Source organism: Chiloscyllium plagiosum, unplaced genomic scaffold (assembly GCF_037043375.1).
Source record: "Chiloscyllium plagiosum isolate Xiang-an unplaced genomic scaffold, Cpla_swu_hap1 HiC_scaffold_21, whole genome shotgun sequence".
NCBI lineage: Eukaryota > Metazoa > Chordata > Chondrichthyes > Orectolobiformes > Hemiscylliidae > Chiloscyllium > Chiloscyllium plagiosum.
This window is the reverse complement of record NW_028270159.1, coordinates 51,894,235-51,914,891: the sequence shown is the minus strand read 5'-3', so window position 1 is coordinate 51,914,891 and position 20,657 is coordinate 51,894,235. Positions and strand designations below refer to the sequence as shown.

The 20,657-nt window shown below is 42.4% G+C and overlaps 1 protein-coding gene across 1 annotated transcript in view; it reads left to right on the top strand.

Annotated features, from left to right (window-relative positions):
• Positions 1-20,657, top strand: part of LOC122564717 (uncharacterized) — an 84,305-nt gene that overhangs the window by 22,378 nt on the left and 41,270 nt on the right. Inside the window, exon 3 of the mRNA XM_087998657.1 lies at positions 5,773-5,885. The gene's annotated coding sequence lies outside the window, so the exon portion shown is untranslated. The remainder of the gene's footprint in view (positions 1-5,772; positions 5,886-20,657) is intronic.

Sequence of the window (20,657 nt, the reverse complement as noted above, 5' to 3'; positions counted from 1 at the left end):
TGATAATGGTTCAAGAAGGCTATGCCAGGTGCATAAACCAAATCATTCAGGGAAATGATGACAGTAAACAGCAGAATAGGACCCTGTTCATCATCTACGGCCAGTGGAAAAGTTGAGGGAGAACCTCGAGCAGGCTAAGCAAATACATGTCCTATTGTGTATCAGTGGTGGACAGATAGAGCACTTGCTCCACAAAAAAGATACCCCAATGTTTCAAAGTAAGTTTCGGCAACTGATCAAAGTCTGGTTTAACGACAATCATTAGGAGACCCCAAGAAAGGCATGGAGAAGGTACTGGGGGTCCTGATCATAAATCCAAATAGACACGGGTTACAGGTCTTCAATGTGGAAAGCATTGGCATCATCCAAGAGGGAGTATGGTCAGAATACCATGACATACTTCTGTATGCTGTTGAGAAAGAGGAAAGGCTTATAGATACCACACTGGATAAATGTCAGCAGATAAAAGAAGTAACTGTGTGCTCCTAGCCCATATATACAAATGAATGATCTTTGTGTGGTTTTGTACAAACACCACTCTAAATTGTACTGTAGAGATCCACCTGGACATAGTCATCACCAGGGTAGTGCATGGGGAAGGGAGAATACTGTGTCACAACTTCCCTAAAACGTTACCAGTATGGGGCATTCACATTTAACATCCAAAACACCATCTTTTGTTTTAGGCCAAACATACCATCCAGGCTAAGTTTAATCGAGTTACAGACATTCACAGAAGGACTGAGACTTTGTCAATGTTTTGACGAGCTCAGATACACTTTAGGGGATTATTGGAAGAAGTACGATGCCAGCATTGAATTCCCAACAGAAAAATAATAGCAGGTCCGGACACAATTGGCAAGTGCACTTAATATCTTTGTTCCTATTTTTTAGCAGAAACAGCAAATTTAAAAATGTATAAGGAAAGTCAGAGTGACTGATTGATGGGAGGACTTCTGCGATTGGGATTCAAATGTGCAGACATACCCATGGATATGTCTTCTATTAAAACGGCTGTATTGTTCATCCTGTTTACTTTGATCTTTCTAACCATCTTCACGGTTAAACTCGTTCGCTGAAAAAAAGAACTTATTCAGAATCTAGCTATGGACTATGCTTCTCTAGGGGGACACCTGAAATTAATGATCCTGGACTGCATTGCAAAAAGATTATATAAAGGTTAGATAGATAGAACTGTACTGGCCCTTCTGCCCTCGATGTTGTGCTGACCTGTGAAACCAATCTAAAGCACATCTATCCTATGCTTTCCAGTTTCATCCATATGTTTATCCAATGACCATTTAACTGCCCTTAAAAGTTGGCCAGTCTACTACAGTTGTAGGCAGTGCGTTCCACGCCCCTACTATTCTGAGTAATGAAACTACCTCTGACATCTTTTCTATATCTATCACCCCTCAATTTAAAGCGATGTCCCCTCTTGCTGGCCATCACCATCCGAGGGAAAAGGCTCTCACTGTCCACCCTATCTAACTCTCTGATTATCTTATACGTCTCAATTAAGTCACCTCTCAACCTCCTTCTCTCTAACAAAAACAGCCTCAAGTCCCTCAGCTTTTCTTCATAAGACCTTCCTTCCATACCAGGCAACAACCTAGTAAATCGCCTCTGCACCCTTTCCAAAGTTTCCACATCCTTCCTATAATGCGGTGACCAGAACTGTATACAATACTGCAAGTGCGGCCGCACCAGAGTTTTGCAGCTGCAGCATGACCTTGTGGCACAGAAACTCAATCCCTCTACCAATAAAAGCTAACACACCATATGCCTTCTTAATAACCCTGTCAATCTGGATGGTAACTTTCAGGGTCTATGTGCATGGTCACCGAGAGCTCTCTGCTCATCTACACTACCACGAATCCTACCATTAGCCCAGTACTCTTTATTCCTGTTGCTCCTGCCAAAGTGAATCTCCTCACATTTTTCCACATTAAACTCCATTTGCCACCTCTCAGCCCAGGTCTGCAGCTTACCTATGTCCCTCTGTAATCTTCAACATCCTTCGGCACTGTCCACAACTCCATCAACCTTAGTGTCATCCGCAAGCTTACCAACCCATCCTTCTACGCCCTTATCTAGGTCATTTATAAAAATGACAAGCAGCAGTGACCCCAAAACAGATCCTTGCAGTAAACCACTGGTCACTGAACTCCAGGATGAACATTTCCCATCAACAACCATCCTCTGTCTTCTTACAGCTAGCCAATTTCTGATCCAAACCGCTAAATCCCCCTCAATTTCATGCCTCTGTATTTTGTGCAATAACCTACCGTGGGATACTTTATCAAACACCTTACTGAAATCCATATACACCACCGCTTTACCCTCATCCACCTATTTGGTCACCATCTCAAAGAACTCAATGAGAATTGTGAGGCACAATCTACTGTTCATAAAACTGTGTTGACTATCCCTAATCAACTTATTCCTTTCCAGATTATCCAGTGACCATTTAAATGCCCTTAGTTATAACCTTTTCCAACATTTTGCCCACAACCGAAGTAGGGTTCACTGGTCCATAATTACCAGGGTTGTCTCTATTCTCCTCCTTGAACAAGGGGACAACATTTGCTGTCCTCCAGTCTTCTGGCACTATTTCTATAGATAGTGATGACATAAAGATCAAAGCCTCACACTCTGCAATCTCCTCCCTGGCTTCCCAGAGAATCCTAGGACAAATCCCATCCAGCCCAGGGGACTTATCTATTTTCACACTTTCCAGAATTGTTAACACCTCCTTCTTGTGAACCTCAATCCCATCTAGTTTAGTAGTCTGTATCTCAGTATTCTCCTTGACAACATTGTCTTTTTCCAGTGTGAATACTGACAAATATTCATTTAGCACTTCCCTGATCTCCTCGAACCCCACGCACAACCTCTCACTACTATCCTTGATTGGCCCTAATCTTACTCTAGTCATTCTTTTATTCCTGATATACCTATAGAAAACTTTAGGATTTAGTAAACCACGACTCCCTTGCTCGACCACTTCCTCCCTGCCTGACAGATACATACTTATCAAGGACACGCAGTAGCTGTTCCTTGAATAAGCTCCACATTTCAATTGCGCCCATTCCCTGCAGTTTCTTTCCCTATGTTAAGCAGTGTAAATCTTGCCTAATCGCATCATTATTACCTTTCCCCCAGCAAGTTGTTGAATGGAATGAATCTTCTCTGTTGAGTGTTGCTCATCACCAAAGAGGCTTGAGGACAAATGCCTGAAGTTATACACTTTCTGCCTTTCTGGCATGGCAACAGTGAAGAGTGATGGCATGACCCCATTGGATGCATTGAACCTCATTCATAACCCCATTGGTCAAAGGCCACCAGAACATTTGTGAAGATTTGGAGCTAGCAGAATAAAAACCACCTGGAAGCCATCTGCCCAGCAAAGATTTGCAGGAGGATTCATGGCAGAAAATTGTCTGGCAACCCAAGGAGACCCAGGAGAAGATCCACCCTGACCTGCAAGACATACCTTTTGGAAGAGAGCCAGCAACAAGAAGTTGATTGATAACTGATCACTAGCCCACAAAACAATGACAAAGGCCTTCTGCTTGCCAACAATCATGTGATTAATTCCCACGTAATTCAACAGCTTGGGGTAGAGAACAAGATACAGAGAAGCCAATGGACAGAATACCTTTCTGTTCTCTATTATCAACCACTTTGATGCTGAAGAAAATTGGGTTTATCTTCCTTTTAGCAGTTGCTGTAAGCTGTGACTTTTAATTGAAATGTCATAGATCTTTTTTATAAGTGAACAAACCAACCTGTGCCTCTTGTAAACCAAGGAAACATCTGGAGAAGGATGACTGAAAAGCAGTGTTTAAGAATCATCTCAACAATCCTTGTGAACAAAAACCACTGAACTGTTTCTCCAAATTACTCCCCTCGTTCATAACCCTGTGTCTGTGTGTTTAAGGGAGACTTTATAAGGGGACTAAAATTTTAATTAGTAGAATTATATGCTGATGACATACAAACTCTAGCTGTAGGTAAACAGTTAATTATTTGTAAGAAATGGTCATTCTTGTTCGGTCCACACTTTCTGTCAACCTGGGTCTAGAAGACAGGTAAATTGGGGAACTTTTGCATATTTGAAAAAACATCTTTAACTTGTATAATGGATTTGGGAATAGCTATCTTGATTTCCAGCATGCTGCCCAGTGGGTCATGATACCTTCATATTCACGTTGGTATAAGGTGTATTTGGTTTCTCACAGAAGTAGAATTAGAAGAATACCACAATGAATAATCCTGAATAATCATGATTGTTTCATTAAACTTAAAGCCACAACACTTACAGCAAACATTAAAGTCATATATCACAGTATTTAAACTGAAACAGAACAACATAAACTAGCAGCAAAAGTTTTGTTTTTAAAAATAACTGGTACACACATCTCCACAAAACCCATCAGTATTATCACATTTCTGCAGACTGGTGAGGCCACAGCTAAACAGTTGCATGTTCATCTCTAATGCAGGTACTGTACATCAAGTTAATCCCTATATGTAATACTCTTTGAGAACCTATCAGCAACAAATATGAGAGAGAGCCAACCTCTATTGAACAGCACCTCATTACAGATTCTGCCCGAAACCCTCTGATATTTGCCCCATGCCTGCGTATTTAGGAGACTTTCAAGTATAAATTTGCCTACTGCTCCTTTGTATTTTGAGCATGGATCTGTGCAATGCTCACACATTGATCAGTTAGAAAGGTAGTTCAGTTGCTTTTCTTGTCCTTAGAAGAGCAGGATGTGATTCTCTGGCACGTACAGAAATAATCCAGGCCACTGTAGCTGGAGGATTCTGACTCACAGTCCTCTCACTCTACCTCGCCCCTGCCGTTTATCTTTGTTAAAAGCTTCTCATCACAACCTGGAGTCCTCAATCCAGTGAATTACCTTAACTGTCTCAGGGACGCCTGTTTGGTATCTGTAGCACACCTATCAAATTGTAAATTTCCCAGACCCTTAAAATTAAAATGTCAGGGTCACTTTGCCATCATACAGAATGGAAAGCATTGGCCAGACATCCAAAAATTGAAACCATCTCACATAACCTTGTGTTTGTATGCCTACATTACTGCTTGTGTTCAAGAAACCTAGGGTAGCAAAAAGGCTCAATGGTTAGCTCTGCTGCCTCACAGCACCAGGGACTTGAGTTTGATTCAACCCTCGCATGACTACCTGTGTGCAGTTTGCACGTTCTCCCATTGTCCGTGAGGATTTAACTCCAGGTGTACCAGTTTCCTGTACAGTCCAAAAATGTGCAGGTTAGCTGGATGGCTATGCTAAATTGTCTGTACTGTCCATGGTTATGCAAGACAGGTGGATTAGCCATAGTAAGTGTAGGATTATAGGATTAGGGACTGAGTCTGGGTGGGATGCTCTTTGGAGGATCACTGCAGACTTGTTGGGCTGAATGGCCTCTTTTTGCACTGGAATGGTTCGATGATTCTAATATTGTAGTGATTTCCTGCTTCTCAATTACATCTAGCTATTTGATCAAGTTGAATCTAAATTTAAAGGTGTCTTTGGGTGTATTGTTCAAAGCCATAAAGTCTCTATACACAAAAGAGGCAGAAGATTGCATATCGTTACCAACCAAAGTTTACAGACATGCATAACAAGTAGTTTCCCAAAGCCAATCAAGTTGGTAACTTCCTATAGTCTATACCCAGTTTAGGTCTCTATAAGGCAATTCAGCTAACTTATTTTGGTAAAAGTCGTTGTTTTGTAACAGGATTGGCTTACAACTCAAGTCACTGAGGTGTTTTGGACTGGACTCAATGATCGGGCAACTGAATCTGTTTTCCAGTGGACAACAAATAGTTCTCTGGATGCAGAACTAGAGCCGTAAGTTTGTTTCAGTTATTTTATTAATGTTTTTCTGATTATTTTTATTTCTATGATTGAATATGGATACAATGATAGAAGGAAGCTGGTTGCTCAATTAGGTAGATGGCTAGCATAAGGGCAATGACACAGTTTTGATTTAAAAAAACAACTGCAGTTGCTCGAAATAAAAAAAAAACAAATTGCTAAAAAAACTTGGCAGGTCTAGCAGCATCTGTGGAGAGAAAACAAAGGTAAAGTTCGGTCCAGTGACTACTCTTAAGAACTGATTTTAGTTAGGAACAGTTTTGTTTATATGCTGAAGGTGGGGGTGTGGGCAGAGAAATAAGTGATTGGTGGAGAGGGAGCCCAGAGAGAGTGGGGAAAAAACAGTGGGCAGACAAAGGAATGGGTATGCTCCTTGGATGCTGCCTGAACTGCTGTGCTCTTCCAGCACCACTAATCCAGAAAGGAATGGGTATATGTCAACCTAGGAGAATGAATAACTGCTAAAGGGATCATGGCTGACTATGGGTTGTTTGTGATAGCAGCCCTTGTGATGGCAAACTCTGGTGTGTGGGATTTGTGTTATGGTGTTATGAAGGTGTAAGGGCTACTGTACTTTTAAGAGAGTTGAAGGACTTAAAGACATACACAGAGTGCTGGAGAATTTACAATATAACTTTTTTGGTCCAGAACAGCTAGCATTAGGTGGGTTGCCTGGAGACAAAAACAAATTCAAGTTCAGCCAATCAGTTTAAATTATTACCAAAATACCAACCTCCAATCAAGTTTGAACTTAGGATATTGACAATATTAAAAACCAATGAAACAATCAGATGCTTTGGGGTGTAAGACCGAAGAAAATTGAACAGTTGGGGCTGAGAACTGCCAAGCCACCAGCATGTACAGACTGCCTGAAACACAGCTCTCTTAAAGGCACCTTTATTTATCAATGAACTGCGAAACAGAAATCCCTAAGAAGAAGAAAATCTACAGAGAAAGATACAAAATCTGAATTTTTGGTAAATCACCAGATGTTATGAGATCAGTGACCATTGTGGACATAATAGGTTGGTATTCAAGGGTGGGGTCATGGTCCGGGGAGTTAGGAGGAGATGCCCAAAAGCTGGCGCTCAGCTTCCTTCAATGTAGAGGTCAGTACACCAGACAACAGCATCATCTTTATTATAAATTCAGGGTTAGACCTGAGAGTATGGAGGGCAGTCAGTTCAGAGGAAGATAGGCTTGAATGGGTAAGAGGGTGGGGGCCAGAAAAATTGAGATGACCAATGTCATGTTAACAGTTCTCAATGAACAGATTGAATGCAGTTAAAAGGCCAGAGGGAGCGGTCCAGATGGAGGAAAGTGAGGGCATCTGTGTGACTGGGAGAGGACTCTTGTCCAGAGGCGCAGAGATAGAGGTGATAGAAGAAAAGTTCAACATCATGTCCTTACTGAAATTCATTGCAGTGGATGCAGATGGAGCAAAACAAATGTTTGCTTCGTACAGAACATTCAACATCAGTGATGGAAGGTCAGTTGGTAAATACATGACAGATGGTGGGGTTAGGAGAGGGAATGAAGACAAGGTAGGGGAGGGGAAGAAGGTTCCAGAGGGGCATGAGTATCTCTGAATTGTTGCATCTTTTGTTCCTTAATGCCTGAAAAAAAATATTATTGTTAGAATTTTGAATGAGCTGAATGATGAAGTAGAACTGTGGGGTGCAGGGCAGCTCTTATCCAGCATGAGGCAGTACTGATGAAGAGGGAAGTCAGCATGCACATGGCAATGACGTGGTTATCTGCAGATCTCCGGGTGCAGCAAGAACAGCTGTCTGAGGAGCATTGTACAACATAGAGATACCTCTGATCCTGGGTGGAACAGCCTGCCTGCAACAGTAGTAGACTTGCAGACGTTAAGGACATTTAAATTGCCATTGGACATATATATGGATAATAATGGAATGGTGTTGGTTATATGGGCATCAGATTAATTTCACAGGTTGGCGCAACATCAAGGGCCAAAGGGCCTGTACTGCGCTGTAATGTTCAATGTTCTATGATTCAAAACACAAAGAATGGAACTTCAGTTGGAATGCACACAGGATGAGTCTGAGCCAGAGGCTGTCACTGAGGAAAGTGATGTGGTTGTGGAAGCGAGTTTTGGCAAATACCTTGTCAAACACCAGAAGCGTCAACAAAAGTAAAGATATTTAATCAGCAAAAAGATTAGAACGGAAATCTTATTGGACAGAGGGGCAGATATTTGTCTAGGTAGGCAAGGTCAGAAGACACACACCAGGTTATAGTGCAACAGGTTTATTTGAAATCACAAGCTTTCGGAATTTGGCTCCTTCGTCTAGCTGGACATATCAGGGAGAGTTATGGCAATGAGTTAAACACTAAACAAAAAAAACCGAAGAACTGAAAACACTGGAAATCAGAAACAAAAACCGGAATCGCTAGAAAATTTAGCAGGTCTGGCAGCATCTGTGGAGAGAAAGCAGAGTTAACTTTTTGGATCCAGTGACTCTTCAGAACTTATTTTAGCAAGTAAAAGACACCGTTTTGATCCTGTGCCAACTGAGATTGACATGGCACTCATCTTCTCCCCCTTTCCCTGAGAGTGGAAGACAATGAAAAACCACCATTAAGGGAAATGAAGCACCAAAGAAAATGTTCACAATGAAGAATTGGCAATGAGATAAGGACCCATCTTCAGGCAAATAAACGAAAGAGCCATTTCACTACATAGAATGATGCCATTCAACCCATTGCGTCCACGGTCTTGGCTAGTCTTCTTCAGATACCCTTGATAAAATTAAGCTAATCCAAAATTCTGGTCCCACTATCATAACTTGTCCCATCCATTAGTCATGACTGTGTTCACTGACTTACACTGGCTCTCCATCTGTGAATGTCATGATTTTAAAATGTTCATCTTTATTTTTAAATCCCTCAATGATCTTGTCTCTTTCATATTTCTGAAATGTTCTTCAGACATAGAATCTACTAAGGGTTATGTATTTCTCCAATACTGGTTCCTTGTGCATTCCTAATTTAGATCTTTCTACCATTGGCAGTTAAGCCTTCAGCTGACCGGGTATAAACTCTCCTTACATTTCTCCATGGCAAATTTTAGCTGATTACAGTGAAGTGCCTTTAGATGTTTTAAACTATGTTCAAAACACTGTATTAATGTCAGTTACCATTGTTTTTGTTTGCTATAGACAGATTTCAGTTCATGTTTTGTTTCTTACTTAATGGGCATTATTTTAGGGTCTTAAGTGAAGAAGCTATTGAGACAGTTGATTTGTTTTAATTTTCCAAAACTTGAGAAAGTTCCTCAAATATATAGTAAGATTACAAGTGTATCTCTTATATTTAAAAGGGAGGGCTGCAGAAAGCAGGAAACCACAGTAAGCTTAACATTTGTTACAGTGACAATGTTAGGAGATGTTATTAAACAAGTTATAACAGGGTCTTTAATAAGTTCAAGGTAATCAGGCAGAATCAAGATTATTTTGTGAAAGGATTTTCATGGACAGGATTTTTTGATGGTCGATAGAAGATGGAAGTTATGCATGGGACCTTGCAGAATCTCCTTGGTTGCAGACTCCAAAGGAATTGCCTGGGAAATTAAACATTTCATGGTATAATTCTTCTTTGCTTGGAACCTTCTGAAAATATCCATTTTAAATCATAGAATGTCGAGTGTCCTAATGAAATTTACTGAATAATTAGTCAGAAAAAAGTTAAACCATTAAATACATAGTCAGGGGATCAAAGATGGCGGCAATCTGAAAGGTCTGCTCTGCTGAGTTCTGCATTACAACTCCGGCGAAGTGGTATTTTTGCCCTCCCCACCTAAGTTATTTCAGAAAATTTCAGTAGTTATATAGTTGCGGAATCGTTGTAAATATTTTTTTGGCAAGTGAAGATAACAAAAGGTTCGACTAAGTCCCAACACATGGGACCTTCGCTGGCGGCATCGGGCATGCCCGCGACCATGACTGCGACCGCAGCTACAGTCTCCTTTACAATTTCGTTGGAATCACTTACCCAACAGACTTTGGCTGCAAAGTTCGTGAAGCTCCAGGAAATGATCGAGGCATTGATCGAGAAGAGTCACAGTAGGCTGGAACTGATTTCAACCATGCTGCACAAGCATGAGCAGGAGCTTGAAAGGCTCAGAAAGCGAATGGAGGAGGTTGAACAGTGGACCGCAACATCGGAGGCAGTGATTGAGTCCTCGACAGAATGGATCCAGCCCTCGAGAAACAGGTTCAGGCCTTAACCAAGCAGATCAATTACCGTGAAAACAGAGGTAGGAGAAAGAATATCTGGATCGTTGGTTTGCCAGAGGAAGTGGAAGACAAGCAGCCAGCAAGTTTTTTTGAAGACTGGCTACCGTGATTTCTTGGTTGGGAGGCTCGGGCAAGCTGGGCGAAGGTCGACAGAGCTCACCGGGTTGCAGTGCACACCCAGTTTGGACCAATGCCCCCACCCGGTCCTGGTGCGATTCCAATGCTACAGGGACAAGCAGAGAGTTATGGAAGCTTCCAGAATGCAGAGGAAGGATCCACATGCCTTGATTTACAAAGAATCCAGGATAATGTTCTTCCAGGACTTTTCTGCAGCTGTGATCTGTAAAAGGAAGTCCTTTGAGGTTAAGAGAAATCTGAGGGACTCATTATTCAGTATTCTGTAAGGTACCCAGTGGTGATTCATTTTACTTATGATGGGTTTGTACACTCATTTGATTCTTTGGAAAAAGTGAAAAGCTTTCTGGACACTTTAAAATACACTGGATGTTCGAAAGGATATGGACAATCTTTTTGTATTTTTCTCCTTTTCTTAAAGTGTTGTTGGGTCTTTTTCTGATGTTAACTGGGGTTATTGTATAGTTGGGAATGGGTACAGTGCTCACTTTTAACTTTATTAATATTACTTTTTTTCTTTCTTTTGCTTGAGTTTGGGATGCAGCTCAAGCTGGAAGGAGTTAAGGAGGTGTGTGTGGGATGTATTAGTGCCCTCTGTGGGCAGTGGGTAGAGTCCCCCATTAAGTGCTTTTTGTGTTTTGTATGTGGTTTAGTTTGTTGGTTTTTTTGTAGATGCAGTTTTTGAAAGTTCTGTTAGTTTGTTAGATGTAGTAGTTTTAGTGTGTATAGTTTTTAGGCTCCATTTTTTCATTTATACTCAGTGATTTTTAAGTCGAATTCTTCCTCTCAGGAGTTCAAAGGTTGTTGTAGAGGGTCATGGCTAATTGTGTTCTCACATGGTGTACCTGAAATATTAAAGGAGTCACTTGCCGGACAAGAGGAATAGGGTACTTTGGAGTACTAAGGAGAGGATTGATATTGCCCTATTGCAGGATACTCACCTTGATGATAAGGAACATCTGAGATTACAGCAGGGTAGGTTTGATCGGGTGTTTTTTTTCGTCCTTAAACACTAAGAGCAGGGAAGTGGCCGTACTTGTTCGGAAGAATCTCCCATTTAAGTTACTAGATTATATTAAAGATGAGTATGAGCGGTTTGAAATTCTTAAAGCCTCAATATACGGTGAAGAGTATGGTATTTTGAATGTTCATTTCCCCCCAGCGCACTCCCTTAACTTCCTGATAGATGCACACTCCAAATGCGTTGTGGCATATTATTATAGGGGAAGATTTAACTTGTATTATGGATCCCACAGTAGATAGAATAGACAAAGCTCCCCCCCCCAGCCCCCCCAAAAAAAACGTTTTCTCTGCAATCTAAGCAACTAGTTAATTTATGTGTGGAATTTGGGCTGAGCGATGTTTGGAGGCATCTCCACCCTGTGGGTAGTGACTTTTTTTCTAATCTGCACAAGTGATTGATCTTTTCCTAGTCCCAATGATTTTTTTTGGATTTGGTGATGTGCTGCACTATTAGGAATATTACCATTTCCGATCATGCAATAATGTACTTAGTGGTCAAGATTAAGGGCAATGTAGCAGGTTCACAGCACTGGCAAATGGATCCCTCTATTCTCAAGGACAGTAAGTTCTTTGAGTATTTCTCTAATGAGTTTAAAGCATTCTTGGCCATCAATTCGGATACGGCTAATAACCCTCTAATCTCTGGGAGACTGTTAAAGCTTATGCTAGGGGTATAATTATTTCTTACTGTGCCAGTCGGAAGCAACAGAAGGGAGAGCAGCAGCTGCCTGCTTGAGGCACAACTGAAGGCAGCCGAGATGGCATATTTTGATAGGCCATCAGTGGCTAAGTTGCAGCGGGTCACAGCTCTTCAGTTCAGCTTGAATTCCATGCTCATACAGACAGCGATGGAGGAACTTTCTTTTGTGAAACAAAGGTTGTTTGAGTGTGATGGTAGGCCAGGAAAATAAGGCCCCCCCCCCCCCCCGCAATCTATATCCTCAATCAGGAAATGGAGTGGGATTCTTTCTTGTGATTCTGAAAAGATCGATGCTGCATTTCAAAGATTTTTCTTCAAATTTTACCATAAATTAAATGCTGTGAGGACAGATGGGCTAAGATGAAGTCCATTTTTAAGAACCTGGATCTACCAAGCGTGACCTCCGAACAGGCGTCTCTCCTTAATGTCCCTTTAACAGTGCAAGAGGTACAGGTGGCGGTGAAGCAGCTCCAAAGTTGAAAGGCGCTGGCCCTAATGGTCGTCCTAGTGAATTCTACAAAGAATTTATAAATATATTGTCAGGGCTGATGCTGGACATATACAATTGCTCTTACAGTTATGATAGTCTCTCTCAAGGATGGTGGGAGGCAAATATCTCTCTCATCCTTAAGAAAGGGAAGACCCTGGAGGACTGTGTTTCTTATAGTTGAAAAATGTGGTGCTGGAAAAACACAGCAGGCCAGGCAGCATCCGAGGAGCAGGAGAATTGATGTTTCGGGCATAAGCCCTTCTTCAGGAATCCTTCCTGAATCCTGCTGTGTTTTTCCAGCACCACATTTTTCAACTCTGGTACTCCAGCATCTGCAGTCCTCACTTTCTCCCTGTGCTTCTTATAGGCCCATCTTGCTTCTAAATTCTGATTTTTAAATTTTGTCCAGGACTCTTGCATTAAGGATGGAAACAGTATTATCTTCCATTGTCAAAGAGGACCAGACAGGTTTTATAAAGGGCCGCAGATCCTCCAAAAATGTTAGGAGGTTACTTAATATGTCAGCAGTGATCAGTTCAGGGAATAGTGTTCTCTTTAGATGCAGAGAAGGCGTTTGATTGAGTTGAATGGCCATATCTTTTTTACACCCTAGAATGGTTTGGTTTCGGAGAAGTCTATGTCAGGTGGGTAAGGGTCCTTTTATAATGATCCTCTGGCTGCGGTTCTCACCAATGGTGTAAGATCCAGTAATTTTAGTATCTTTAGGGGCAGTTGGAAAGGTTGTCCCCTCTCACCTCTACTTATTACGTTGGTGATTGAACTGCTGGCAGAGGCTATCCGTAAAGATCCTAACATAGCTGCACCTGTAGTGGAGTCAAAGGCATATAAGATCATGTTATATGTAGATGAAGTTCTTATCTTTTTGTTGAACCCGGTAGTTTCTATACCCCACTTGATACAACGTTAATTTATTTGACTCCTATTTGGGCTGTAAGATTAATTTTTCAAAATCGGAGCTATGCCTATGGGGGGTTTTGGGAGAATATCTGACGTTGTGAGTGAGTCACCTTTAAGTGGTCACAGTGGGGGGGGGGTTCTTTATTTAGGTATTTTTGTTACTCCCATCTTCAATTAGTTTTGAAAGGCTAATTTTGTCCACTTGCTTGACAAGATTAAACAAGATCTTCAAAGCTGGGAGGCCCTCACAGTATCCTGGTTAGGTCGAATAGCCCTTATTAAAATGAATGTCCTTCCTCATTTGCTATATCCTATGCAAATGCTTCCTTTGACTTTTCCGAGGTAAACATTTCAGAGACTTGATGGCTGGTTTAGCTCTTTTAACTGGCACCACAGGCAGCCCCCTATTAAGCTCGTCAAATTGCAATTGCCCCGAGGGCTGGAGGAAGTGGACCTCCTGGATATTAAAAGATATTAGTTAAGCTCCCTTTTATCTTTTGTGAGGGACTGGGCTTGTGAGGACCTGGTGTCAATATGGTTGGATATTGAGGCTTCCCAGGCAAAGTATCCTCTTATTAGTTTGTTGCTCTTAAATAAAATGAGGACAGTTGCAGAATACAGTCGTAATCCAATAATTAATAATGTCAAAGCTTGGAGGGCAATGCAGCAGAGTGAGGGTAATATATCTAAAACTTGTTTTCTTACCCCTGTAGTTGGTATGCCAGGGTTCCAGTCAGGGATAATGGACCCCAGGTTTAAACACTAGGGAGCTAGGGGAGTTTCAAATTTGGGTGACTTATTTGAGGGTGAAACATTGATGTCCTTTGACCGAATAAGCCGCAAGTATGGATTATCTAGCAGAAATCTTTTTCAATTTTCCAGATTAAGGATTTTATTCAAAAAGGAACTACGCTTTTGACCGACTCCTACAGATCCGATACAGAAAAGAGGGTGCTTCATGCCAAGAGCGCACTCTCAGTTAGTACTCTTTATCATCTGTGGGGGAGTGGTTCCTTGGATGATATTGAGTGACTGAGAGATCTGGGAGAGAGAGTTAGGAGTTGAGATCTCCTCTCAGACATGGGGGGGATATTTGCAAAAATGTGAGAGGATTTCGATCTGTAATAGGATCCATGCTGTGCAGATGAAGATTCTTCATAGGGTCCATCTGGCCCCAGATGGTCTCTCAAAATTTAAGGTGGGAAGTATCCTCAGTGTGCCCCAAGTGTACAATAAGTACTGGTACTCTCACTCAGTCTGTGGTGCTGCCACTGGCTTCATATGTACTGCCGTGCTATGGCAAGAGTAATGGAGAGCGTCTTGCGAACCAAAGTTATGATGGACCTGATCTTTCTTCTCCTGAGCCTGCCCAATTTATCTTGTTTAGATACCCAAGGGAGAAAACTTTTAAGATCCTTACTTTCTGCGCAAGGAAGAACATTTTGATGTGTTGGGTTTATGAAAATCATCGGACCAGTCAGGTTGGTGTAAGCCAGTCATGGAACATATACCCCTGAACTTTCTCACAAATATGGTGCACCAAAAGACTGAAATGTTTTATAAGACATGGCAGCCATTTTTGGATTACCTAGGTGCAGATTTGTCTGCCATTTTAATTAGGGTTTTCGTGTTGCTATGATGATCTGATTTAGCGAATGTGGTACCCTGAGAGAAAGAATTTCGAATAAATACGGGTGTAATATTCAATGGTCTTGAAAGTCGGGAGCTATTGTCTCATTGTGCTGAGCGGTGTTATTTATTTATTACTTCTACTGGGCTGCTTATCTTGCTCAAGATTATCGTTTTGATTGTGTTGATCTTTATTTTTTTTTATTGAGTAGTGTTGTTGATTTATTGTTGTAATTTTATAAGAAATAAATCTTTTTTTCTCAATAAAAATATTTTTAATAAAATATCGTCAAACTCCTGAGTAAGCATTCAACTGACCCCGCATCTCATAAACACCACTACACATCGTCCAGACCGTTTACACTCCATTGAACCTAATCCAACACTTTTCTCTATCCCCACCCAGGATCTAGTATTACCCTGCACCACTCTGGATCCAGTAGCCCTGTCATCTGCTCCAGACTCGTATCCTCACTCTAGATTCAGCCCCCAGCTCCCCTGTTCTGAAGCGTGATTAGCTTTGTCACTGCCTCAGCTTGGCATATGCTGTCCCCAAACTCCACTAAGACTCAATCACTCTCTCTACAACCCTACTTTTAGGAGCTGGCTTCCCCTTCCCTGGGACACACTGCCATTCAGGACCCACCACTCGCCTTTTCCCCCACCCCACCCCCCACTGCCATTCTCTTCTCAAGTCCAAATCTGATCTGCATCCACCTCAGCCATAACCAACCACCCCCTTCTCGCACTTAAATCACAGTCTGAATTTGATTTGCCTCTGCCTCGCGCCAGGACTAAGTCCTCCCCTTTCCCTGCTGTGGACTCAGTATTACCCCCATCTGCACTCTGGACCCATCACACCCACATACTTGATAGCCTATCTTTCTAGGAGAAAGTGAGGACTGCAGATGCTGGAGATCAGAGCTGAAAATGTGTTGCTGGAAAAGCGCAGCAGGTCAGGCAGCATCCAAGGAACAGGAGAATCGACGTTTCGGGCATAAGCCCTTCTTCAGGAATGAGGAAAGTGTGTCCAGCAGGCTAAGATAAAAGGTAGGGAGGAGGGACTTGGGGGAGGGGCGTTGGAAATGCGATAGGTGGAAGGAGGTCAAGGTGAGGGTGTTGGCCGGAGTGGGGTGGGGGCAGAGAGGTCAGGAAGAAGATTGCAGGTTAGGAAGGCGGTGCTGAGTTCGAGGGATTTGACTGAGACAAGTTGGGGGGAGGGGAAATGAGGAAACTAGTGAAATCTGAGTTCATCCCTTGTGGTTGGAGGGTTCCCAGGCAGAAGATGAGGCGCTCTTCCTCCAACCGTCGTGTTGCTATGGTCTGGCGATGGGGGAGTCCAAGGACCTGCATGTCCTTGTCGGAGTCGGAGGGGGAGTTGAAGTGTTGAGCCACGGGGTGGTTGGATTGGTTGGTCCGGGTGTCCCAGAGGTGTTCTCTGAAACGTTCCGCAAGTAGGCGGCCTGTCTCCCCAATATAGAGGAGGCCACATCGGGTGCAGCGGATGCAATAGATGGTGTGTGTGGAGGTGCAGGTGAATATGTGGCGGATATGGAAATATCCCTTGGGGCCTTGGAGGGAACACTCTATCCTCACACTTACCCTTATATATTTGCACTTGACAACATTTCTCAAAGTGGTTCTGTGTGATTCTGGATCTTCAAATTTCAGAATCCAGCAGCTAACTGCTGTGGAAAAAGGGCATAGTTTTGTCTCTCCCCCCCCCCCCCCCGTAGTTCTGCACTATGAAAGAACTGTCAGAATGGAAGTAAAGTTCCACATTTCTGAAGAAGCCTCAATCAGAATCTCTTGTCAGAAATGTGGTGGTTCTCTTGTTGCATAAGAAAGGAGTGGGGTGGCAATCTGCATGAGATTGCCATTCCTCAAAATCCAGAAATATATTTAATCAATCTGTTGGCATTCTTTGAGGAAGTAGGGTGGTGGGAATCTGAAACTCATTGCCTGTAAGGGTGGTAGAAGCAGAAACCCTCAAAGTATTTAAGAACATTTGTGATGCCAATGCATGTAAGACTATGAGCCAAGTGCTGGAAAGTAGGACAGTCAAAAGAAAGGACAACGGAGAACTACAAACCTGCGTATACAGAAAACCGACAAACACTGACCAAATACTTAACTACATCAGCAACCATCCCAACACACACAAACAAAGCTGTATCAGAACACTATTCCAATGAGCCACCACACATTGCAGCACAGACGAACTTCGGAAGACAGAGGAGAACCACCTATGCAATGTATTCAAGAAGAACGGATATTCAAAAAATACAGTGCGCAGATTCCTCAAGAACAAACCACGACAAGCAGACCAAACACAGCCAGAAACCCTAACCACCTTACCATACATCAAAGAAGTTTCAGAAATGACAGCCAGACTACTAAGACCCCTTGGAATCCTAGTAACACACAAGCCCACCAACACACTCAAACAAAAGCTAACAAACTTAAAAGCCCCAGTACATCCCATGGACAAGACCAATGTCATCTACGAAATTCCATGCAAGGACTGCCACAAACACTACGTAGGACAAACAGGAAGAAAGTTAGCCACCAGGATACACGAACACCAGCTAGCCACAAACAGACACGACCCTCTCTCCCTCATAGGCCTACACACGGATTGAAAAAAACCATCATTTCGACTGGGACAACACATCTATCCTGGGACAGGCTAAGCAAAGACATGCCAGAGAATTCCTAGAAGCCTGGCACTCCAACCACAACGCCATAAACAAACTTATAGATCTAGATGCCATCTATCAACCCCTCAGAAAACAAAAAGGAAATGACATCACCACAAACCCCAGGAACACCATCCAAGAGAAAGATATAAATAGAAAGCAAGAGACAACAGCTTCGCTTCACTTGGAGGTCTCCACTGATGATGTTACCTAGCCAGGTAATGAAACGTCTGGATATCAAACCTACAGCTCAGCGAGCAAACCTACACCCTAAACCCATTAATCTATTTCGTGTGTATTAACCAATCCTCAATTCATGCTAATACATTGCCCACAATAAAATGAGCTCCTACCTTTTATGTGGTACCTTTTATTGAATGTTTCTGAAAATCCTTAATCCATACTAATACATTACCCACAATATAGTGAACTCCTACTTTTTAATGTGGTACCTTACTTAATGCCTTCTGAAAATCCAAATACACTACATATACTAAATCCTCTTTCAAGTCTGCTTATTATATCATCCTTTAAAGAACTCTAGCAAATATATCAAACACGATTTCCCTTTCAAAACACTATGGGACTCTGATTGTCATAGAATTATAGAATCCCTACAGTGTGGAAACAGGCCATTCATCCCAACAAGTCCACACCAATCCTCCAAAGAGTAATCCAACCAGACCCATTCCCCTACATTTGCCCTGACTAATGCACCTAACTTACACATCCTAGGACAGTGTGGGCAATATGCCATAGCCAATTCACCGAACCTGCACAATTTTGGACTGTGGGGGGAAACCGGAGCACCCAGAGCAAACCCACGCAGACAAGAGGAGAATGTGCAAACTCTACACAGTCACCAGAGGCTGGAAGTCAAACCCAAGTCCCTTGCACTGTGAGGCAGCAGTGCTAACCACTGTGCCACTCGCCAATGAACAGCAGTCCATCTTGTTATTACAGACACCAGCAGGCCCTCTCTTTATTGTACAGACAGCAGGTTCTGTCTTTATTGTGCAAAACAGCAATATCTGAATTTTAGTAGAGAAGAGCAGTCATTGTGTTTATTACATTGACCAGCAGTCCCTTTGTGTTAAGCTTTTCTAAATTCCCTGCTATTCCTTCCTTAATAATTGCCCCCAGTATTTTCCTATGACTTACGTTAGGCTAACTGGCCTCGTTTCCCACTTGCTGTATTCTTTTCTTGAACAGGGCATCAAATTACAGTTTTCCACACCATTGAAACCATTGTGGAATTCATTGCATTCTGAATTTTGACCAATACCTTCGCTATCTTTAAAGCTATTTTCTTTAAAGCCCTTTGATGCAGGCCATCAGGACCTGGAGATATGTCTGTTAGTTAGTTTGTCAAATATTTATCTCTTGTGATACAGACTGCTACAAGATCTTTGCTGCTATTAACACTTTCTTATCTGTTATCTTTGGGGTATTTATAGTGTCCTCTGTCATAAAGACTAATGCAAAATATTGGTTTAACTTATCTGTCATTTCCATGTCCCCATTGTCAATTTCACAGTTATATCATCCAAAGATTCCCACACGAAGTTTTGGTTTAGGAACATTCCTTTCAGGAGGAGAAAGCAGCATAGAGCTAGCAGGAGGACCCTGTACCAGGGAGAATTTAAAATTGACCGTGGGGGTTCTCGGGCCTAGTTTTGGTTTGGGCACATTTCTTTCAGGAGGAACCCATACTAGGAAAGATTTAAAATAAAACACGGGGGCTCTCTGGCTCAGATTCAGTTTAGACATGTTCCTTTCAGGAGGACTTGGAAGCTATCCATTCCAGGGAAGCATTCTGCTGACATCACGGGGGGAGAAGTGAGTACGGTTTCTGATTGGTCAGTGCTGGTTAGGTACTAGTTTGTATTAACCCGTTCATTCCCTTGGTGCTACAGGTGAAGTATCATAGATAGATGTTGCAGAAACGTGGTCACACCCAAGGTACTGGAAAATAGATGGGTGACCAATAGATGGGGCAGGCAGTTAGTACAGGAACCTCCTGCCAGTGTCCTGTTCTGTTTTGAATACTGGTGAGGGGGATGGCTCCTCAGGTGACAATAGCAGCAGACAGAGCAGTGGCACCGTGGCTGGCCCTACTGTAAGGAGGGCTGGGGCAAAGCATAGTAGAGCAATAGTTACTGGAAATTCGATGGTCAGGGGCACAGATAGGCACTTCTGTAACTGTGAGAGATAGTGTATTGCCTCCCAGGTACCAGGGTCATGGATGTTTCTGAGCAGGTACAGGACATCCTGAAACAGGAGAGTAAATGGACAGAAGTCATTGTCCATAAAGTGGCACAAATGACATTGGTACGAAGAATGGCAGAATCCTGAAACTGACAATTTGGGAATCAAGTAGTAAACTAAAAAGTAGCACCTCCAGGACGGAAATCTCAGGATTACTCCCCCTGCCATGTGACACTAGGCTGGAAACAGAGACAGTATATAATTGAACCTGTGGCTATAAAGCTGCTATAGGGGGAAGGGCTCCAGATATGTGGATTATTGGGATGTCTTCCAGGGAAGGTGGGACATGTACAAGAAGGATGCTTTGCACCAAAAACTGGAGGGGTGCCAGTATCCTGTCAGGGAGGTTTGATAGTGCCACTTTGGAGGTGTTTAAACCAGTGTGACAGGGGGTTGAGAATTAGAGCAGCAGGTCAGTAAGTATAGAGATTGGGGAAGAGCTTGAGATTAAAGCAAATATGGCGAACAGAAAGAGCAGTTCGGGAGAGGTTGATGAGTTCAACAGAACTAGAGACTTGGACTGTATTTGCTTCAATGCATGAAATATAACAGGTAAGACATGTGAACTTAGGGCCTGGATTAATGCTATCACAGAGGCATGGTTGAAAGAGGACAGGACTG